The sequence below is a fragment of the Rattus rattus genome, chromosome 3 (assembly GCF_011064425.1).
Source record: "Rattus rattus isolate New Zealand chromosome 3, Rrattus_CSIRO_v1, whole genome shotgun sequence".
NCBI lineage: Eukaryota > Metazoa > Chordata > Mammalia > Rodentia > Muridae > Rattus > Rattus rattus.
Genome location: NC_046156.1, coordinates 44,489,036 through 44,498,139, shown reverse-complemented (window position 1 = coordinate 44,498,139; position 9,104 = coordinate 44,489,036).

The following is a 9,104-nucleotide window of genomic DNA, read 5'->3' as shown; positions in this document are numbered from 1 at the left end:
ACAAGGGCTGGACCTAGAACCCCCTCACATATGTAGCAGATGTGCTATTCTGTCTTCATGCTCATCCTCAATAACTGAACTAGGAACTGTCCCTGACTCAGTTTCCTGCTTGTGAATCCTGATCCATTAACTGGGCTGCCTTGTTTGGCCTTGGTGGGAAAGAATGTGCCTAGACCTGAAATGACTTGAGGTTCGAGGATGGTTTGGTACCCAGGGTGGAATCTCCCCCTTCTCAGAGTTCAGTGAAGGAGAAGGCTGGGTGATAAGGGTAGTGCGATGGAGGACTGGGAGGAGAGGCATGCTCCAATCAGTATGTGAACTGAATAAATAAATTAATGGGAAAAAAAGAAGATAAAATATGAATTCAATTACCCCTAAACCCAACGTAAGAACACCTAACAGCCAGGGTAATATATCTCAACCTCAGAAGCACCAGAATATTCTAACATAGCTGAAACACAAACAAAAACAATGAGAAAAAACCTTAAAACCAACTAGATGAAGTAGCTAGAACTCTTTAAAGAGAAAATGAATAAATCTCTTAAAGAATCCAGAAAGAAATAATTAATTGGTTGGAGGAAATGAAAAAAATCCCTTCAAAAAAGCAAAAAATTAAATTAAGAAAAAGAAAGAAAAGAGAAAAGTTGAAGGGAGCAAAGAAACCACAAACTGAGAAAATTCTGGAAATAAAAAAAAAAAAACTAGGAATGCAAACAAGAATTATGAGGCAAGCCTTTCCAATAAAATACAGAGATGGAAGAGAGAATTTTAGGCACTGAAGATACAGTAGAAAAACCATATACATCCATCAAAGAAAATGTCAAATGTACCAAAAATTTCCTGACTCAAAACATCCAGGAAATGTGGGACCAAAGCTAAGAATAATGAAAACAGAGAAAAGAGAAGAAACCCAGCTCAAATGCCCAAAAATATTTTCAAAATAATGATAGAAGAAAATTTTCCTAACATAAAGGAGGTGCTGACAAAAGTGTGTGTATGTGCATTAATATGTGCATGTGCATGTGTGTGTGTGTTGCTTGCATGTATCTTTAGAGTTGACAACTAGGGATCTCCTAGTAGCCACTGGTCACCTGTCACTCTTTATCTGTTGATAAGACCTTTGTAAATTTCCTTCAACAATAATGACATGTTAAGTGGTGTTGTCATGACAGCCTTATTTAGGGAACCAAATGTTGCGATTTCATGAGTACAGCTTTCCTATCAAGGCTAGGAGACACTATGTCACAAGAGCTCCATCTTTCCCTGAGCCTTCAGTGCAGATGTTGCATTATAGATACTTCAGTAAGGACTGGGCATTCCACAGTCACCATCACTCTTTATTGGTTGTTTTTTTTAGATCTTTTCTTTAATTGGATGTTTTTATTTACATTTCAAATGTTATCCCCTTTCCCAACTTCCCCTCCAGAAACCCACTATTTCCCCCTGCTTCTATGAGAGTGCTCCCCAACCCACCCTCTCCCTCCCATCTCCCTGCCCTGACATTACCCAACACTAGGGCATCGAGCCTTGACAGGACCAAAAGCTTCTCCTCCCATTGATGCCCAATAAGGTCATCCCTAGGCTACATCTGAGGCAGGAGTCATAGATCCATCCCAGTGCACTCTTGGGATGGTGGTTTAGTCCCTGGGAGGTCGGTGGAGGGTGTCTGGTTTTCTGATATTGTTGTTCTTCTTATGGGGTTGCAAACCCCTTCAGCTCCTTCAGTACTTTCTCTAACTCCTCCATTGGGGTTCCCATTCTCAGTCCAAAGGTTGACACTATCTGTCAGGCTCTGGCACGGCCTCTCAGGAGACAGTTATATCAGGCTCCTGTCAGCATGTACCTCTTGGCACCCACAATAGTGTCTGGGTTTGGTGACTTCATGTTTGATGGATCCCCAGGTGGAGCAGTCTCTGGATGGCCTTTCCTTCAGTAAGGGCTCTACACTTTGTTCCCATATTTCCTCCTGTGATTATTTTTACATTTTTCCTTTTATTGTATTTTTAAATTTACATTTCAAATGTTATTCCCTTTCCTGTTTCCCCTGTGAGTATTTTTGCTCCCCCTTCTAGGAAAGACTGAAGCATCCACACTTCTGTCTTTCTTCTAGTTGAGCTTCATGTGGTCTCTGAATTGTATCTTGGGTATTCTGAGCATAATTGTTTAAAGTAAAGTAAAATAAGAATATTTTCAAACATTTCAACGAGGAAATTCCAAACAATGTCATTAGGATTCCCAAATAGGTGATATTTAGGAGGAATTTATATGTGATTATAAATTAATATTGATATTACAGATGAATAAAATTTTTTTGCAAAATTCATCTTATTAAAACGGGTGTTTTTAGATAATAATACTCATCAAAAGTAATGAACCATTGTCAATCATGTCTGAACCAGTTACCACAGTATATTTTTAGAATACAATGATGGTGAAAACCTTTCCTGGAGTCTTTTGCTACTAAAATTTTCAAGAAGATAAATCCTACTTGTTCAAAGTTCATCATAGCTTGCATCAATTCAGTGTTACTCTGGACGCTGCTAGGTGGTATTTGAACTAGCGATATTGGTATATTTCTTAGATGAAACCCCACTCCACAGGCACCAGTAAAGTAGAAGTCTTCAATGGTATTTCAGACATATATATGTTCCTTGAACTTAGTCCATAGAAAGTGATACATTCAAGATCCAGGCCTGACAATTTCAATTTGAGATAGAAGCAAAGTCAAGGTTTTAGTAAATATGTTCTGTTTCACTTTAAAAAAACAATAGAAAGTAAATATGAAATTATACTAAGCTAACATGTGGGCACACAGTTAAATTTTTTATATGAGAATTGGGCAGAAGTTCACTAGGTATTTTTTAGTAAACCATTTATGTCACTTGATATTTTGAATAAAGTGAAAAGTTTAAAAAGACTGATAGAAATTATATTTCTAATTATGTTGTGCTGCTTAAAGAAACAATTAATTGGTCTTCAATAACAATAAGGGAAGAATGCCCACATATACGTGGAAATTGAACAATGCTCTACTCAATGATAACCTGGTCAAGGAAGAAATAAAGAAAGAAATTAAAAACTTTTTAGAATTTAATGAAAATGAAGATACAACATACCCAAACTTATGGGACACAATGAAAGCTGTGCTAAGAGGAAAACTCATAGCGCTGAGTGCCTGCAGAAAGAAACAGGAAAGAGCATATGTCAGCAGCTTGACAGCACACCTAAAAGCTCTAGAACAAAAAGAAGCAAATACACCCAGGAGGAGTAGAAGGCAGGAAATAATCAAACCCAGAGCCGAAATCAACCAAGTAGAAACAAAAAGGACCATAGAAAGAATCAACAGAACCAAAAGTTGGTTCTTTGAGAAAATCAACAAGATAGATAAACCCTTGGCCAGACTAACGAGAGGACACAGAGAGTGTGTCCAAATTAACAAAATCAGAAATGAAAAGGGAGACATAACTACAGATTCAGAGGAAATTCAAAAAATCATCAGATCTTACTATAAAAGCCTCTATTCAACAAAACTTGAAAATCTGCAGGAAATGGACAATTTCCTAGACAGATACCAGGTACCGAAGTTAAATCAGGAACAGATAAACAAGTTAAACAACCCCATAACTCCTAAGGAAATAGAAGAAGTCATTAAAGTTCTCCCAACCAAAAAGAGCCCAGGTCCAGACGGGTTTAGTGCAGAATTCTATCAGACCTTCAAGAAGACCTCGTAAATATTATCCAAACTATTCCACAAAATTGAAACAGATGGAGTTACCAATTCCTTCTATGAAGCCACAATTACTCTTATACCTAAACCACACAAAGACCCAACAAAGAAAGAGAACTTCAGACCAATTTCCCTATGAATATCGATGCAAAAAATACTCAATAAAATTCATGGCAAACCGAATCCAAGAGCACATCAAAACAATCATTCACCATGATCAAGTAGGTTCATCCCAGGCATGCAGGGATGGTTTAATATACTGGAAAACCATCAACGGATCCATTATATAAACAAACTGAAAGAACAAAACCACATGATCATTTCATTAGATGCTGAAAAGCATTTGACAAAATTCAACACCCTTCATGATAAAAAAGTCCTGGAAAGAATAGGAATTCAAGGCCCATACCCAAACATAGTAAAAGCTATATACAGCAAACCAGTTGCTAACATTAAACTCAATGGAGAGAAACTTGAAGCAATCCCACTAAAATCAGGGACTAGACAAGGCTGCCCACTCTCTCCCTACTTATTCAATATAGTTCTTGAAGTTCTAGCCAGAGCAATCAGACAACAAAAGGAGATCAAGGGGATACAGATCGGAAAAGAAGAAGTCAAAATATCACTATTTGCAGATGATATGATAGTATATTTAAGTGATCCCAAAAGTTCCACCAGAGAACTACTAAAGCTGATAAACAACTTCAGCAAAGTGGCTGGGTATAAAATTAACTCAAATAAATCAGTAGCCTTCCTCTACACAAAAGAGAAACAGGCCGAGAAAGAAATTAGGGAAATGACACCCTTCATAATAGATCCAAATAATATAAAGTACCTCGGGGTGACTTTAACCAAGCAAGGGAAAGATCTGTACAATAAGAACTTCAAGACTCTGAAGAAAGAAATTGAAGAAGACCTCAGAAGGTGGAAAGATCTCCCATGCTCATGGATTGGCAGGATTAATATAGTAAAAATGGCCATTTTACCAAAAGCGATCTACAGATTCAATGCAATCCCCATCAAAATACCAATCCAATTAAAGAGTTAGACAGAACAATCTGCAAAGTCATCTGGAATAACAAAAAACCCAGGATAGCTAAAACTATCCTCAACAATAAAAGGACTTCAGGGGAAATCACTATCCCAGATCTCAAGCAGTATTACAGAGCAATAGTGATAAAAACTGCATGGTATTGGTACAGAGACAGACAGATAGACCAATGGAACAGAATTGAAGACCCAGAAATGAACCCACACACCTATGGGCACTTGATTTTTTGACAAAGGAGCAAAACCATCCAATGGAAAAAAGATAGCATTTTCAGCAAATGGTGCTGGTTCAACTGGAGGTCAACATGTAGAAGAATGCAGATCGATCCATGCTTATCACCCTGTACAAAGCTTAAGTCCAAGTGGATCAAGGACCTCCACATCAAACCAGATACACTCAAACTAATAGAAGAAAAACTAGGGAAGCATTTGGAACACATGGGCACTGGAAAAAATTTCATGAACAAAACACCCATGGCTTATGCTCTAAGATCAAGAATCGACAAATGGGATCTCATAAAACTGCAAAGCTTCTGTAAGGCAAAGGACACTGTGGTTAGGACAAAACGGCAACCAACAGATTGGGAAAAGATCTTTACCAATCCTACAACAGATAGAGGGCTTATATCCAAAATATACAAAGAACTGAAGAAGTTAGACAGCAGGGAGACAAATAACCCTATTAAAAAATGGGGTTCAGAGCTAAACAAAGAATTCACAGCTGAGGAATGCCGAATGGCTGAGAAACACCCTGTTCAACATCGTTAGTCATAAGGAAATGCAAATCAAAACAACCTGAGATTTCACCTCACACCAGTGAGAATGGCTAAGATCAAAACTCAGGTGACAGCAAATGCTGGCGAGGATGTGGAGAAAGGGGAACACTCCTCCATTGTTGGTGGGGTTGCAGACTGCTACAACCATTCTGGAAATCAGTCTGGAGGTTCCTCAGAAAATTGGACATTGAACTGCCTGAGGATCCAGCTATACCTCTCTTGGGCATATACCCAAAAGATGCCCCAACATATAAAAAAGACATGCTCCACTATGTTCATCGCAAGCCTTATTCATAATAGCCAGAAGCTGGAAAGAACCCAGATGCCCTTCAACAGAGGAATGGATACAGAAAATGTGGTACATCTACACAATGGAATATTACTCAGCCATCAAAAACAATGACTTTGGAAATTCGTGAGGCAAATGGTTGAACTGGAAACTATCATCCTGAGGTGAGCTAACCCAATCACAGAAAGACATACATGGTATGTACTCATTGATAAGTCTATTAGGCTTGAATTACCTAGATGCCTAGAACAAATGAAACTCAAGACGGATGATCAAAATGTGAATTCAGATCGCTCCTGAGAGACACAGCCAGAATACAGCAAATACAGAGGCGTATGCCAGCAGGAAACCACTGAACTGAGAACAGGACCCCTGTTGAAGGAATCAGAGAAAGAACTGGAAGAGCTTGAAGGAGCTCAAGACCCCATATGTACAGCAATGCCAACCAACCAGAGCTTCAGGGACCCACTACCCAAAGACTATACATGGACTGACCCTGGACTCTGACCTCAAAGGGGTTGCAATGAATATCCTAGAAAAGAGCACCAGTGGAAGGGGAAGCCCTGGGTCCTGCTAAGACTGAACCCTGTGAACTAGACTGGTGGGGAGAGGGGCAGCAATGGGGGGGGGTTGGAAAAACCCAAAGGAAGGGGGGGGGGAGGGGATGTTTGCCCGAAACCGAAAGGGAATAACACTAAATGTATATAAAAATACTCAAGTTAATAATAAAAAAAAAAAAAAAAAATTAATTCAGGTTAAGTTAATAAAATGTCACTTATTGTATATTTCCATATAATCTTTGAGCTCTATATACACTATAAATATATTTTATCTAAATGCAAATTTTACACATATAAGATAATTAGGGAAAGATATTTCATACAAAACATGTTTTAAAAATTATTAACCTAAATTAGTTTGCTAGATGGAAATACATAATAGCAGTTTGAGAAAGGAAATGAAATATACATTCATAAGATATAAATAGTTGTAGGAGGGTACATCTTCTCCAGTGATGTAGTCACAGTTAAGTTGGTCTACTCAAACAAATAAGGCCCCATTCATGCTTATCCAAGCAATACTAATCAAATGTACTGGCTCACATACAAACTAGACATGACAAGAACCAGGTGACCTGTTGGGAAGATGAAGAAAAGAAAAAGAAAGAAAGATTGGAAAATAGATGGTATTATATATTATAATATTATATATAAATTAATGTTGTAGAATATAAAATTACTATGTTATCATATATTACATATACTATATAAATTATCGTTTGTATATTTATATGTTGTATAAATGTAATTTTATAATAAATTATTAATACATAAATGGTATCTTATCAAGGTATTTTATACTCTCTGATAATATTCATAAATATTGAGAAAAGGATTTTTTAATGTATTCACCTCTACTTTTCTAAGAGTATATTAGGAAAGAATGTAAAAGAATACAACTTTTTACCTAACAAATTTGTGAATTTTATAATCCGGAAATTATAGTCATAATAGTGATTGTTAAAAGATTAAAGCTAGTCATGGATTGCAACTGCCATAGTTGTTTCGTCTGTCTTCCATTAGTGCACACACCAATGCATGCACATGCTATTGTCATTGGAAAGGCAGAAACCCTGCTAAGTGTTCCAATCTATAATGAAAGTATACACACATGTCCACATATTAAAGAAGTCACAAATAGAAACTTTATCTTTACATTTATTTTGGTTTGATTTACTTTCTGAGACAGCATTCCATGTGTCTAGTGGGCCTTGAACTACCATTTTCTTTCATTCATCTTAATAAATATTGCTCATATGTACCACCATGCCTGACTTTTGGAAACTCTTCAATAAACAACGTATTGTGTATGTTTAAAAAATAAGATAATCAATATGAACACAAAACATTATATATTTAAATAATGTTGAAATTTTCAGTAACAAATAGATAACAAAAGAGCATGCTAGCACAGATTCATTTTTTCTTATCTTTCCAGTTTAGAATGCAAGCTTCACAAAAACACTATCTGTTCATGTCACCCAGAAAATGTTTAGCTTATAACAAAAATTTGTATAGAACTGATTTTATTGTTTGATGTGATGATTTGTATATGCTTGGACAACGGAGTAGTACTATTTGGAGGTGTGACCCTGTTGGAGTGGGTGTGACCCTGTTGAAGTAGATGTGTCACTGTGGGCATCTAGTCCTAGCTGCCTTGAAGCCAGTATTCTGCTAACAGCCTTCAGATGAAGATGTAGAACTCTCAGCTCAACCTGCACCATGCCTTCCTGGACACTGTCATTCTCCTGCCTTGTTGATACTGGACTGAATCTCTGAACCTGTAAGCCAGCCCCAATTAAATGCTGTCCTTATAAGATTTACTTTGGTCATGGTGTCTGTTCATAGCAGTAAAACCCTAACTAAGACAGTTGATAAGATGGCTCAGTAGGACAAATTGCTTTCTGATAAGCCTGATACATGAATTCAGTTCCCAGAAGGCACATGACAGAAAGAGAGAAAAGACTTCTGCGAGCTGCTCTCTGACATGTATACACATACACATATACACACACACACACACACACACACAATTACACAAACATACACACATACACATATGCCCAAACACAAATCACATACACACACATGAACATACACACACACAGTAACAAACAAAATTTACATTAAAATATAAATATTTGAATAGCTGCTATTTCAATGAAGTGTTCATCTAAAATCTTTATCTTTCACATTATTGGTTTTTAGAAGTAACTAAGGGCCGTCTTACAAGTTGAGATATGAAAAAAGGAAAAACCTCTCTAGTCTCAAGCTGTTCTTATTCGGAAAGTGAACTTGTAATTTTAAATGCATTATTATTGCTATGAGGTATTTGACAGCATTTTTAAAAATGTGCTAGAAAAGTCAGTTTTATAAAATGAGGTTGGAACACACCTAGAGTAAGTACAAAAGGACTCTGCTTGACCAGTGTGATAGGTCCATGAGGAACCTATACTTCAGGAAAAGTGCTCTCCACCACAAACTTTAAGAAAAATAGAAAAATTATGCTTTGTTCTATATAATAATTTAAAACCTTAATATCTTCCATCATGTTCCCATGCCCCAATCATATTTCATACAGGATGCTATTTAGTTCATAACAAACAAATGTATTCAACTTTCCCTCGAGAGTGTCTAGTGCTTAAAAATCATGACACTAATGTAACTCTTCTTTTCACTAGTTGGAAATGGCCATAGTACAT